The sequence below is a fragment of the Oncorhynchus mykiss genome, chromosome 1 (genome assembly GCF_013265735.2).
Source record: "Oncorhynchus mykiss isolate Arlee chromosome 1, USDA_OmykA_1.1, whole genome shotgun sequence".
NCBI classification, from domain to species: Eukaryota; Metazoa; Chordata; class Actinopteri; order Salmoniformes; family Salmonidae; genus Oncorhynchus; species Oncorhynchus mykiss.
Window position 1 is genome coordinate 86,276,783 of NC_048565.1, and position 12,747 is coordinate 86,289,529.

The 12,747-nt window shown below is 44.7% G+C and overlaps 1 protein-coding gene across 1 annotated transcript in view; it reads right to left on the reverse strand.

Moving 5' to 3' along the window:
* Positions 1-10,735, reverse strand: part of LOC110531234 (E3 ubiquitin-protein ligase pellino homolog 1) — a 52,279-nt gene extending 41,544 nt beyond the window's left edge. Inside the window, exon 1 of the mRNA XM_036987774.1 lies at positions 10,143-10,735. The gene's annotated coding sequence lies outside the window, so the exon portion shown is untranslated. The remainder of the gene's footprint in view (positions 1-10,142) is intronic.
* Between the last annotated feature and the right edge of the window lie 2,012 nt (positions 10,736-12,747).

Consider the following 12,747-nt stretch of genomic DNA (forward strand, 5'->3'; position numbering starts at 1 on the left):
CGAGAGGAGGGGGGACTGCCTGTGAGCGTTTGATGTGTTCCTGAGCGTGCGTATTCTGTGTGCGTATGTGGATGCGTGTTGCTGGGGAACGTAGGGAGGGAGCTCAAAGCCTTTTTCTTTCTGCAGGTTAGCTAACCAGGTGAAGCCAACTGAGGGAGTGAATCAACCTGGTGAAAAACGGAGAAACCTGAAAGTACTGCATGTCAGGATTAGAGGTCGACCGATTATGATTTTTCAACGCCGATACCAATTATTGGAGGACCAAAAAAGCCGATACCGATTAAATCGGCCGATTTAAAAAAAAACATTTGTAATAATGACAATTACAACAATACTGAATGAACACTTATTTTAACTTAATATAATACATCAATAAAATCAATTTAGCCTCAGGTAAATAATGAAACATGCTCAATTTGGTTTAAATAATGCAAAAACAAAGTATTGGAGAAAGTAAAAGTGCAATATGTGCCATGTAAAAAAGCTAACATTTAAGTTCCTTGCTCAGAACATGGTGGTTCCTTTTAACATGAGTCTTCAATTTCCCCAGGTAAGAAGTTTTAGGTTGAAGTTATTATAGGAATTATAGGACTATTTCCCTCTATACCATTTGTATTTAATATACCTTTGACTATTGGATGTTCTTATAGGCACTTTAGTATTGCCAGTGTAATAGTATAGCTTCCGTCCCTCTCCTCGCTCCTCCCTGGGCTTGAACCAGCAACACAACGACAACAGCCACCATCGAAGCAGCGTTACCCATGCAGAGCAAGGGAAACAACCACCCCAAGGCTCAGAGCGAGTGACGTTTGAAATGCTATTAGCGCGCCAACTAGCTAGCCATTTCCCTTCGGTTACACCAGCCTCATCTCAAGAGTTGATAGGCTTGAAGTCAAACAGAGCAATGCTTGACGCACAACGAAGAGCTGCTGGCAAAACGCACAAAAGTGCTGTTTGAATGAATGTTTACGCACCTGCTTTTGCCTACCACTGCTCAGTCAGATACTTAGATACTTGTATGCTCAGTCAGATTATATGCAACGCGGGACACGCTAGATAAACTAGTAATATCATCAACCATGTGTAGATAACTAGTGATTATGATTGATTGTTTTTTTATAAAATAAGTGTAATGCTAGCTAGCAACTTAACTTGGCTTACTGCATTTGCGTAACAGGCAGTCTCCTTGGGGAGTGCAACGAGAGAGAGGCAGGTAGTTATTGCGTTGGACTAGTTAACTGTAAGGTTGCAAGATTAGATCCCCCCCGAGCTGACATGGTGAAAATCTGTCGTTCTACCCCTGAACAAGGCAGTTAACCCACCGTTTCTAGGCCGTCATTGAAAGTAAGAATGTGTTCTTAACTGACTTGCCAAGTTAAATAAAGGTATAAAAAAATATATATATAAAAATAAAAAAAATCGGCGCCCAAAAATACCGATTTCCGATTGTTATGAAAACTTGAAATCGTCTCTAATTAATCGGCTATTCCGATTAATCGGTCGACCTCTAGTCAGGATGCCATCAGGGTGATTAGATATCTGTTGACAAAACAAGTACCTGTCCGGTCAATCTCACTTTTAAAAGTTAATATTCTGTTAACTCATACCCAAATAATGTTGTTGACTCATTCTATACTCAGGTGGCCAAAGCATAAATTGGAGAAAACAAACAAACACATAAAAAAAACCACCTCACAAATTGTATCTCAAACAGAACGTTAAAAAATGCTTGCTACTTCCTCATAGAATGCAGTCAGGATGAGGATGAGATGGCCAATCAGCAGTCTACTCGCATGAATATTTTTAATGACCGGTATACACCAACACCAGTGTGTGCTAGGGACCTCAAGATACCATATTATACAAAATATTTTTAAAAATCACCTTTATTTAACCAGGTTGGCAAGTTGAGAACAAGTTCTCATTTACAATTGCGACCTGGCCAAGATAAAGCAAAGCAGTTCGACACAAACAACAACACAGAGTGACACATGGAGTAAAACAAACATACAGTCAATAATACAGTAGAAAAATAAGTCTGTATACAATGTGAGCAAATGAGGTGAGATAAGGGAGGTAAAGGCAAAAAAAAAAGGCCATGGTGGCAAAGTAAATACAATATAGCAAGTAAAACACGGGAATGGTAGATTTGCAGTGGAAGATTGAGCAAAGGAAAAATAATGGGGTGCAAAGGAGCTAAATAAATAAATACAGTAGGGGAAGAGGTAGTTGTTTGAGCTCCTAGAGCCAGTGGGTTTGGCGACGAGTATGAAGCGAGGGCCAGCCAACGAGAGCGTACAGGTCACAGTGGTGGGTAGTATATGGGGCTTTGGTGACAAAACGGATGGCACTGTGATATCATCATAATGAGGCGTCGATACAATTCGAAACTGCGATTTTATTGCAATTTGATGTTGAAACGTATTGCTCACTATATGACTGCTTCAGAGAGACAGAGAGAGCATGAGAAAACACGTGTTGATCAATCAGGGAAATAATAGTGCTGAAAACAATGTTGGCTGACTATTTAAAAAGAGGATGGACAACAGGCTATAGACAACTTTCCAGAACACGACACACTGCCGTTACACACAGATACACGTAAGGAAGCCATCGCACTCTGCACCCATTCAACATAGAAATAATAAAAACATCAATCTTAGGCTAAACAAAATAACTTACGCTTACAATGATGTTTTGATTCTTGCTTGAACAGTCGCTAAGATTATATTCGGTTGTGATCTTTTGCAAAATAACTGTTTTGGGTGCAGAAGTTGTTAGCTAGAATGCTAACGCTCATTGATATAGGCTGTAGCAAAAACTAGCCAAAGAGCCATTTTACTGGTTGAAGTGATTTTTTGTTTTGTTTGGTGAGTATGTGTGTGCCTGTCTGTGTGATGTCCCCCTGAGTATCCGAAACAAGAAGTGAATACAGGCGCCATTTAATGAGACAGGAAGTTAGATAGCCTCTAACACTTGCGCACATAAACCAGCCAAACTGTCAGAAGACTGGAATACTACAAACCAGCCTAACTGTCAGAAGACTGGAATACTACAAACCAGCCTAACTGTCAGAAGACTGGAATACTACAAACCAGCCTAACTGTCAGAAGACTGGAGTACAAACCAGCCTAACTGTCAGAAGACTGGAGTACAAACCAGCCTAACTGTCAGAAGACTGGAGTACAAACCAGCCTAACTGTCAGAAGACTGGAGTACAAACCAGCCTAACTGTCAGAAGACTGGAGTACAAACCAGCCTAACTGTCAGAAGACTGGAGTACAAACCAGCCTAACTGTCAGAAGACTGGAATACTACAAACCAGCCTAACTGTCAGAAGACTGGAATACAAACCAGCCTAACTGTCAGAAGACTGGAGCACAAACCAGCCTAACTGTCAGAAGACTGGAGCACAAACCAGCCTAACTGTCAGAAGACTGGAATACTACAAACCTGCCTAACTGTCAGAAGACTGGAGTACAAACCAGCCTAACTGTCAGAAGACTGGAGTACAAACCAGCCTAACTGTCAGAAGACTGGAGTACAAACCAGCCTAACTGTCAGAAGACTGGAATACTACAAACCAGCCTAACTGTCAGAAGACTGGAATACAAACCAGCCTAACTGTCAGAAGACTGGAGCACAAACCAGCCTAACTGTCAGAAGACTGGAGCACAAACCAGCCTAACTGTCAGAAGACTGGAATACTACAAACCAGCCTAACTGTCAGAAGACTGGAGCACAAACCAGCCTAACTGTCAGAAGACTGGAATACTACAAACCAGCCTAACTGTCAGAAGACTGGAATACAAACCAGCCTAACTGTCAGAAGACTGGAATACTACAAACCAGCCTAACTGTCAGAAGACTGGAGCACAAACCAGCCTAACTGTCAGAAGACTGGAGCACAAACCAGCCTAACTGTCAGAAGACTGGAATACAAACCAGCCTAACTGTCAGAAGACTGGAGCACAAACCAGCCTAACTGTCAGAAGACTGGAGTACTACAAACTTCACAAGAACAACACTCAATACATTTTATGTTCTAATCTTCTTGTTACATAGCCTAGCCTACGTGTAGGCCTACGTAATAGACAGACACTGGTATGGTGCTGAAGACAGCATAGTAAAGATGAGGTGAAAAAGTGGTGAAGTGTCCCTTTTAACCAACACAGACAGTGGAATCTACCAGTGGGCACCCAGTGAGTACAAAGGATGAGATGCATTGTTGTGGGCGAGTCTAGATGGCGTAGTTCGCCTCCAGACATGGGAACATGCAGTTTATTGAATGTATGTCATTTTCCTCTGGCTGATGTCATGTGGTGGTTTGTCTGATACTGCTGTGCTGATGCTGCTATCCTGGTCTCTCTGGAAACAGAGATGTTAATCTCAACAAAACTAACCTAATTAAAAAGGTTCAACATCAGTAGACGTGGCCAACTCAACTCAGAACATTCTCCCACACAGCCACCAACTTGTCTAAGGGAAATGTATCAGAACAGGTCCATTGTAACCATTGCTAAGCACCTGACCTAAAAAAAAATGTTTCCTGAATGTTGGTGAATGTATGAAAATTGAATGACGCTTTTCACAATTTAAAACATTTCTCAGGCTTTCAATCAATCTCTGTGTCTGTCTGTGTGTGTGATTGCCAGAATCTTCCTCATCCTCGGATCTATGATCTACCAATGTAGTGCTGGTTGTTGTTGTTGTGTTTGAGATAACCCCCATCTATCTGTCATCTTTCTGAGCAGGTTGAAATACTTCTCCTCAGTATTAAATTAGCTTGGTTAAATAAACCATTCTCCAGCTGGACCCGCTTGCCAAGAGAATCTGGAACCAATCGGTGCCATTCCCACGACAACTGGGTCATCCGTGGCAGCTGAGGTCCTGGATGACTGGACGTTTGCCCATTGGGGGAAATGGACTGACTGACCACAGTAAGTAAGTAGCCTTGCATGAGCCTTGGCTTGTACGATCCGGAGCCCATTTCCTGTTCCTGTAGTGAGGCAGCTTGATGTTCAAGTACACCCCCTGGACAGGACACTAGTCTATCACCTCAGTACACCCCCTGGACAGGACACTAGTCTATCACCTCAGTACACCCCCTGGACAGGACACTAGTCTATCACCTCAGTACACCCCCTGGACAGGACACTAGTCTATCACCTCAGTACACCCCCTGGACAGGACACTAGTCTATCACCTCAGTACACCCCGTGGACAGGAAACTAGTCTATCACAGGGCCTTCACCCCTTAATGCTGAGTGCCAAGCAGTAACAGACTGACCACAGAGGAGGGAGTCAAATGACCTAGACATTATCACAAGGTCTAATTCACTGAACAGGGGGTGAACTTCACTAGTGGTTGGTTCCCAAATGCCTTTCAGACATTTATAAAACACACTCCAGATATCTGAAACTAGGGTTGCAAAATTCATGGTACTTTCAATAAATTCCCTGGTTTTCCAGAAATCCTTGTTGGAAGATTCACGGAATCGGAAGGGAATAAGAGGGAAATCCGGAAACGGGATTTCTGGAAAACCAGGGAATTTATTGAACATTCCCAGAATCCTCTTCAATAGCCTATAAGAGTAACAGGAGAAATACTTCCAATAGCAGACATGTTTCTTTGGACAACTCAAAGGCAGAGGTTGACTAAATCTTAGACACTGTATTCCATAGAATGGAAACGTGGGCTGTAGCCTACCTGAACTCGTATTCAGAGCAATGTTTCTATCCACTCAGCCAAGTCACATGCTGTAATGGACCTGAAACGCATGAAAACTACACAACGCAGTGTAGGTCAATGTAATTAGGTACAGAGACCCCCACCTTCCATCTTCAAAGGCCATCTGGCACCGATTATACAGCCCCACCCTACCACCACCCTGTGTGTGTGTGTGTGTGTGTGTGTGTGTGTGTGTGTGTGTGTGTGTGGCCGCATTAACAGTAAATGATTGTCACTAGGTAGGTAATCCCCATCAAACACACCCAGGGGAAGGGAGAGAGGGGCCTAGAGAGAGAGAGAGAGAGAGAGAGGGGGGTGTACTGACTCCAGTAGGCAGTACTGGGATGTAGGCTACTGGTGACAGATGGAGAGACTGGGAGATGGAGAGGAGGGGAGGCGTTCAAGTTACAGGCTCATCAATAATTCACTGAGGTGAACACAGTCCGACAGCGGACAGACGACAAACAACACACACACACACACACACACACACACACACACACACATCGCATGCACTCAAAACCACATGGACACACTCACACCCTGCCTAGGTACTACTTCCTGCCAGTAGAAAACACACTGTGTGACCTTCCCAGAAACCAACCAACCGTTCCAGTGACCAGCAGCTTGGGGAAAGTGTGGCTCACTTGACTCACTTTGCACAGGAAGACAGCAGGGAGGGGGGCTGACCTGATGGGGGCAGACTGATCATAAATCTGTGCCTAAAGCACAGCCTGTACTGGCAGCAGCAGCCCCTGAGAGAGATGGAGGAGAGACTGGGGGATATGGGAAGGAGAGAACTACGACCAGCCCTCCTCTCTAACCCTAACTACTTCTACCAGCCCTCCTCTCTAACCCCAACTACTACTCCCAGTCATCCTCTCTAACCCCAACTACTACTCCCAGTCATCCTCTCTAACCCCAACTACTACTACTCCCAGCCCTCCTCTCTAACCCTAACTACTACTACTCCCAGCCCTCCTCTCTAACCCTAACTACTACTCCCAGCCCTCCTCTCTAACCCCAACTACTACTCCCAGCCCTCCTCTCTAACCCTAACTACTACTCCCAGCCCTCCTCTCTAACCCTAACTACTACTACCAGCCCTCCTCTCTAACCCTAACTACTACTACCAGCCCTCCTCTCTAACCCTAACTACTACTACCAGCCCTCCTCTCTAACCCTAACTACTACTCCCAGCCCTCCTCTCTAACCCTAACTACTACTCCCACCACCCAGCTCTTTGTTTTTCACTTTCCAAATCTGAGGGGTCAAAGACAACATCATAAATGTTGTGTTCACAATACAAACTACTTAATTTCAGTAAGGCTAACCTTATTGGAGTTGAGTGAAGTTGTTCCTAAATGCTGATTTTGGGACAGTTTAGCATCCCCCCTAATGGTTTTAGTTAGCATTGGGGGAGGGAAAGCTGATCCTAGATCTGTACCTTGGGCGCCCGAGTGGCGCAGCGGCTAAGACACTGCATCTCAGTGTTAGAGGCATCACTAGGGACACCCTGGTTCGAATCCAGGCTGTATCACAACCGGCCGTGGTTGGGAGTCCCATAGGGCAGCGCACAACTTGCCCAGCGCCGTTCGGATTTGGTCGGTGTAGGCCGTCACTGTAAATAAGTATATGTTCTTAACTGACTTGCCTAGTTAAATAAAAGGTTAAATAATATATATAAAACCCAGGGGAAACTTCACAGGAGCAGCATTTGTAATGTTGTGAACTGCTAGACTAAAAGGTAGAGCTTCAGAACACAAACAGACTTAGTTGTTTTTTTCCCTGTTAAATGTTTCTCCAGTCAGGTGCAGAAGCAAACTGCCCCCGTGTCCAGATTTGACATTTTCTTTCAGCTTAGGTGTTGGCAGGTATGTCCTTTCATGTATGAATGACCTCATGTGCGTAATTAAGACCGAGAGAGATGGAGAAGAAGGGAAAGAGGGAAGCAGAGAGGGTGAGGGACTGTTTGGAATATACCTAAAGAATTAGAAGGGAAGAAGTAGAGAGAGACAGAGACTGATATAGACTCGAGGTGTAGAGACTAAGAAAGAGAGACCAACAGTCAATCTGCGCCCAGCAATTTGGAAAAAGGTCTGATGATGTTTTACCAGGCCTTTGTCTTTCTATCCCCACTAACAGAAACGACAGTAAAAACATACCCACTGTCTGACCCACTTTCCATGACAAACCCTGGTAATCCTCCATCTCACATGCACAAACCCAGCACACTGAATGGAGCGAATAAGCTGAACTGAAGAGTAGTGTGCCAAGCTTCACATACACACTGCAGAGTGTAGCCTACAGCCTAGCCTAAGCTGCTCAGATGTCCCTAGCCTCATACACGCACAGTTACGACCCGGGGAACTTACCCAGGCCTGTCATTCAGAGTACAGACTCATAAGCTTACAGTATGCACAAACGTAAGCAAAAAAACACACACGTACACACCCACAGTTATGACCTGGGGAACTACCCAGGCATTCCATTCAGAGTCCAGGCACATACAGAGTGCACACACACAGGCCAAAACACACAGGCCTACAGTGTGTTAACACAAACACACAGTACCAAGCCTCATGACGCAACAGCTCCAGAGAACAGCACACATCACGTACACACAGACACAGAAGACCTGCTGGATAGGTGGGGGTTCCTACAGACACTCTGGATAGGTGGGCGTTCCTACAGACACTCTGGATAGGTGGGGGTTCCTACAGACACTCTGGATAGGTGGGGGTTCCTACAGACACTCTGGATAGGTGGGGGTTCCTACAGACACTCTGGATAGGTGGGGGTTCCTACAGACACTCTGGATAGGTGGGCGTTCCTACAGACACTCTGGATAGGTGGGCGTTCCTACAGACACTCTGGATAGGTGGGGGTTCCTACAGACACTCTGGATAGGTGGGGGTTCCTACAGACACTCTGGATAGGTGGGGGTTCCTACAGACACTCTGGATAGGTGGGGGTTCCTACAGACACTCTGGATAGGTGGGGGTTCCTACAGACACTCTGGATAGGTGGGGGTTCCTACAGACACTCTGGATAGGTGGGGGTTCCTACAGACACTCTGGATAGGTGGGGGTTCCTACAGACACTCTGGATAGGTGGGCGTTCCTACAGACACTCTGGATAGGTGGGCGTTCCTACAGACACTCTGGATAGGTGGGGGTTCCTACAGACACTCTGGATAGGTGGGGGTTCCTACAGACCTACAGATTCAATAGAAGACAGACCCCCCCCAGACCCTCTGGAGTGGGACAGACCCCCCCCCTTCAGACCCTCTGGAGTGGGACAGACCCCCCCCAGACCCTCTGGAGTGGGACAGACCCCCCCCCAGACCCTCTGGAGTGGGAAGGGGTGTGTGTATTACTATCCTTGAGGGTAATGGAAATGCCCAAAAGTCCCCACTGGGATAGTAAAACAAGTCCCCACTGGGATAGTAAAACAAGTCCCCACTAGGATAGTAAAACAAGGCACATTATCCCTAGTGGGGACATTTCCCACATCCCCAGAAGGACAAACGCTATTTTAAGTTTAGGGGTTAGGTTTTGTGTTTTGGTTACAACTAGGGCTAAGTTCAGGAGTCAGGTTAAGGCTAGGTACCCACAAGGATAGTAAAACATATGGTGGTGGTGGTGGTGTGTGTGTGTGTACATCCACAAGGTTAAAAACAAAACATATTCTGACCAAAAATCTGTTTGTAAACAACATGTTTACCCGTGGCAATGCAATGACGACAACGTTTGTAACTAAACAATAGCTGAGTGGCAAGTCAAATCACCATTCGAGCTATTGATCAGCTAAGAGATAAGATAATTGGAAAGGGGGAACCGAATGATTGATACGACAACGGGACATGGATGTCAAAAAGGCGGATCCAAGTCATCGCCAGACCGGACCAACAAAGGCAGAAGCAGGGCTAGCCAACAGATCAGATGCTTGAACGAGGGAATGATATCCCACTCCAACTTGACATGCAAAACCTAGTTTGTTAGTTAGCTCAGTTGGTAGACAAAGCCGGAATAGTGCGTTCGATTCCCGGGACCACCATGCGTAAAAACGTAAGGATTTATGACTAAATAGCTTTGGATACATTACAATGACCCAAAAATAAATAGTTATGATTAACGTTAAGAGAAGATTTGGTTATAGCCTAAATTATGACCATTATTAGTTAGCTAGGTTTTTGAGAGGAATAACCAGCTACTGTAACGTTAACGTTACCTGGCACATCTCTCCACCAGCAAGCAATCATATTAGCTAGCTAGCCTACTGTCCCTTATGTTAGCTAGCCAGCGGGTTCACAAAGGAAAACAGGAGATTGTCAACTGATTGGCAAGCTAATATGGTTAGTTATCTTGTGTAAATGAGAGGAAGGTTATTGTTAGGTAGTTTTACTTACAGCGGAGTCGATGCGCTCCTCCTGCCGAGACACACCGCTCAGTGAGCGGGTGACAACCATCTACCACCCGCCGCTTCAGACCAAGTTCGTTGAGTTAGCTTGTTTACCAGCTAACAAAGGCAATTTGTCAACAAATATCAATGTTTGATACAAAAAAAGTCATAATGGCCAATCATACGACGCTTTCGTGTTAGCTTTCTTCCTGTATAAAGTTACATTCCCCCAAATGTTGTTTTTTAATGCTTCGCTCCGTGCGGACAGCAGAATAATATGTTGGAGGTGTGTTGAACATAAACAGAGACGTCTCGTTTTGAATTGTAGCTTACTCCGATCCGAGAAAAACCTGCCGCGTATGATGCGAAAGGGATTGTGGATATCGTAGTTGAGCTCTCGACCTAACAAGGCACCGCAGAGTATCTAAACCTGTCATTGAAGCCACCATGCAAGTACTTGTTTTGAAATGTGACGTGCAAGTTGTTTATATATTATGCATTCATGTGGTAGTCTACAGCGAATGTAATGAAACTGAGTAAAACCACGCAGTCCGTCAAAGAAGACGACAAAGCATGTACCCTCTTAGGCCTAACTCCCACCTATCTGAGATACCTACTGCAGCCCTCTGGTCCCCAAAGCACACACATCCCTGCGTTGCTCCTCTTTTCAGCTCTCTGCAGCTAGCGACTGGAACGAGCTGCCAAAAACACTGAACAGTTGTATCTCTTCATTCAAAGACTCAATCATGGACACTCTTAGTGACAGTTGGACTGCTCCACCGGATGCATTGTTGTCTCTACCTTCTTGCCCTTTGTGCTGTTGTCTGTGCCCAATCATGTTTGTACCATGTTTTGTGGTGCTACCATGTTGTTGTCATGTTGCTACCATGCTGTGTTGTCATGTTGTGTTGCTACCATGCTGTGTTGTCATGTTGTGTTGCTACCATGTTGTTGTCATGTTGTGTTGCTATCATGCTGTGTTGTCATGTTGTGTTGCTACCATGCTGTGTTGTCATGTTGTGTTGCTACCATGCTGTGTTGTCATGTTGTGTTGCTACCATTTTGTTTTCATGTTGTGTTGCTACCATGCTGTGTTGTCATGTTGTGTTGTCATGTTGTGTTGCTACCATGTTGTCATATTGTGTTGCTACCATGTTGTCATGTTGTGTTGCTATCATGCTGTGTTGTCATGTTGTGTTGCTACCATGCTGTGTTGTCATGTTGTGTTGCTACCATGCTGTGGTGTCATGTTGTGTTGCTACCATGTTGGTGTCATGTTGTGTTGCTACCATGTTGTTGTCATGTTGTGTTGCTACCATGCTGTGTTGTCATGTTGTGTTGCTACCATGCTGTGTTGTTGTGTTGCTACCATGCTGTGTTGTCATGTTGTGTTGTCATGTTGTGTTCCTACCATGCTGTGTTGTCATGTTGTGTTGCTACCATGCTGTGTTGTCATGTTGTGTTGCTACCATGCTGTGTTGTCATGTTGTGTTGCTACCATGCTGTGTTGTCATGTTGTGTTGCTACCATGCTGTGTTGTCATGTTGTGTTGCTACCATGCTGTGTTGTCATGTTGTGTTGCTACCATGCTGTGTTGTCATGTTGTGTTGCTACCATGCTGTGTTGTCATGTTGTGTTCCTACCATGCTGTGTTGTCATGTTGTGTTGCTACCATGCTGTGTTGTCATGTTGTCATGTTGTGTTCCTACCATGCTGTGTTGTCATGTTGTGTTGCCATGTTGTCATGTTGTGTTCCTACCATGCTGTGTTGTCATGTTGTGTTGCTACCATGCTGTGTTGTCATGTTGTGTTCCTACCATGCTGTGTTGTCATGTTGTGTTGTCACCATGCTGTGTTGTCATGTTGTGTTGTCATGTTGTGTTGCTACCATGCTGTGTTGTCATGTGTTGTTATCATGCTATGTTGTTGTCTAAGGTCTCTCTTTATGCAGTGTTGTCTCTCTTGTCGTGATGTGTATTTTGTCCTATATTTTTATTTTTAACACCAACCACAGGAGGTATTTTGGTAGGCCGTCATTGTAAATAAGGATTTGTTCTTAACTGACTTGCCTAGTTAAGTAAAGGTTTAAAAAAAAGCAGAAAAGGGCAATATAATATTGCTCATTCAGGTGAACCTAGTAATTTACTGGTCTTATGTCAATCAAACCGTATGTAACAAGGCAGGAACCAAAGTGTTGGTCAGTGTTTCCCAGGGGGCGCTACTTACTGGGGAGCATTTAAAATGGTATTAAACCACACCCCATGAACTTGTGCAGATGAACGTTTTTGTGATGTGTCGTCCATGCTGAATGGTTGCTATGTACATTTATGTTGTGGGGTGTGGTCCTGTGTTCTGAGATGGTATGTTTCTTTGTCAGTGCTTGTTCGTAGTGAGCCGTAGGCGCTTGAACATTAGGTCATGTTTCTGTGGATAGATCCTAGCTCTCAAACCCTAGGCAGAAAGAATTCTGCCTTCTCCCTACAGTTTTCAGCAGTTAACTTCGCTCGCGAACTACAATCCCGATGCTGTTGAGAAATGTCAATAATCATTGCTTGCGATACTGCTTTTCGAAACATATGGCCCTTTCATCAGCGATAAATAATCTTTTAAAT